The sequence below is a fragment of the Balaenoptera acutorostrata genome, chromosome 4, assembly GCF_949987535.1.
Source record: "Balaenoptera acutorostrata chromosome 4, mBalAcu1.1, whole genome shotgun sequence".
Lineage (NCBI taxonomy): Eukaryota > Metazoa > Chordata > Mammalia > Artiodactyla > Balaenopteridae > Balaenoptera > Balaenoptera acutorostrata.
Genome location: NC_080067.1, coordinates 144,782,451 through 144,784,795, shown reverse-complemented (window position 1 = coordinate 144,784,795; position 2,345 = coordinate 144,782,451). Strand labels below are relative to the sequence as shown.

Below are 2,345 nucleotides of genomic sequence, written 5' to 3'. Positions count from 1 at the left end.
TATTTAATATCCTTTAATAACCTATAATGGAAAAGAATCTGACAAAGGATATATACATATATATATATACATATATATGTATATATGTGTGTGTATATATATATACATATATATGTATATATGTGTGTATATATATATAACTGAATCACTTTGCTGTAAATCTGCAGCTATCACAATATTGTAAAAAACTATACTTCAAATAAAAGAAAATAATGTTAAAAGACATACGCCCATGTTTACAAGCTGAGGGAAATTGAGAAGTGTCTGTGTTTTGCCAGTATTTTTACACACAACTCTTACACATAATGGGGAAAATTAAAATTAGCAATTACCCCCCAAAAATGACAAAAATAAAGAATGCCTTTGATGAGTTCATTAGTAGACTTGGCACTATCCAGGAAAGAATCACCAAGCTGAAGATAAGTCAATAAAATCTTTCCAAACTGAAATGCAAAGACTAAGAGGGACAAAAACGAACAGAACAGAGCATTCAAGGATTGTGAGACAATTTCAAAAGGTATAATATAGGTGTAATTAGAATACTGGAAGGAGAAGAGAGAGACAGCAGAACAGAAGAAACAGGTGAGGTACCAATGGCCAAGAACTTTCCCACAGTAATGAAAGGTACAAAACCATAGATTCAGGAGGCTCAGAGAACACAAAGTAGAATAAGTAACAAACACTGCTTGCTTCGACAGCATGTGTACTACCATGGGAATGATACAGAGATGAACAAGGCCACTGTGCAAGGACGATGCACCAACTCATGGAGCGTTCCAAATATTTTTGTGACTACAGTTAATAACACCATACTGCATGTTGGAAAGTCTTGAAGAGAGTAAATTTTAAAAGTTCTCATCACAAGAAAGAAATAAGTTTGTAACTCTGTGTGGTGATGGATGTTAACTAGACTTACTGTGATGATCCTTTTGCCACATATGCAAATATTGAACCATTATGTTGTAACCTGAAACTAATATGATGCTGCATATCAATTCTACCTCGATAAAAAATGAAAAAACAAACGAATGTATCTAAGCATATCATATTCAACTGCAGAAAACCAAAGACAAGAGAAAATCTTTAAAGCAAGAGATTAGGATTTGACAGAAATGGGTACAGTCCTATCTGTCCTGCTTACTAGCCAATCAATACTGGACTTGACATCTTTCAAACATTGGTGGTTTTCTCCCTTATATAAGGGATGATATGATACATGTAAAAAATACCTTGTTATAGGTATTACTTTCTTCTTTGTATAAATGAAGCTCAAATGAGGTCGTTTATATATGAGGAAGCACTTTTTAACAACAGAAATCTCTAAATATTAAGAGTTACAATCATTAATGAATTGCATCCTCATCACTCTTCCAGGAGCTTTGAAATGAGCTTTCTCAGCAAGGAGAATCTTGAAGTTTATTTTGAATCACAAGGCATTACTTTAAAGGATGTAAAATTGGATATTGTTTTTGGCTTAGATGGGCCTTGATGCTTCCAAGGCCATCATGCAAAAGGTGACAGGACAGCGAGATGCAAACTCATAAGATAAATGTGTAGGGTAGGCATAAACTAACTGAGCTGTTTTGGAATCAGCAGGAAATAAATATATCTGATATAGCTATATCTATATCTATAGATGTAGAAATATCAGAATTCCCAGGGAGGAGTCTGAATCCAGGAATAAGGGGGGTGTCTGAATCCAGGAATAATGAATTTTAACTTTTTAAACTTTTTAAACTTACTAGAGCAAAAATATATCAGGGGTAGAAAGATTAGAAAAACAGGCTCTAGCAAGTAAGAGAGGAATTAAAATATATATTGAGAGGAACTTCAAGATGGTGGAAGAGTAAGATGTGGAGATCACCTTCCTCCCCACAAATACATCAGAAATACATCTACATGTGGAACAACTCCTGCAGAACACCTACTGAATGCTGGCAGAAGACCTCAGACTTCTCAAAAGGCAAGACACTCCCCATGTACCAGGGTAGGGCAAAAGAAAAAAGAAAAAACAGAGACAAAAGAATAGGGACGGGACCTGCACCAGTGGGAGGGAGCCGTGAAGGAGGAAAGGTTTCCACGCACTAGGAAGCCCCTTCGCGGGCAGAGACTGCAGGTGACGGAGGGGGGAAGCTTCGGAGCCACGGAGGAGAGCGCAGCCACAGGGGTACGGTGGGCAAAGCGGAGAGATTCCCGCACGGAGGATCGGTGCTGAGTAGCACTCACCAGCCTGAGAGGCTTGTCTGCTCCGCCGCCGGGGCGGGCGGGGGCTGGGAGCTGAGGCTCGGGCTTTGGTCGGATCGCAGGGAGAGGACTGGGGTTGGTGGCGTGAACACAGCCTGAAG

The 2,345-nt window shown here is 38.9% G+C and overlaps 1 non-coding gene across 1 annotated transcript; it reads left to right on the top strand.

Moving 5' to 3' along the window:
- The first annotated feature begins 682 nt into the window (after positions 1-682).
- LOC114238131 (U6 spliceosomal RNA) lies at positions 683-786 on the top strand. The gene has a single exon (XR_003623548.1). It is a non-coding gene; the product is annotated as a U6 spliceosomal RNA (small nuclear RNA).
- Positions 787-2,345: the final 1,559 nt, after the last annotated feature.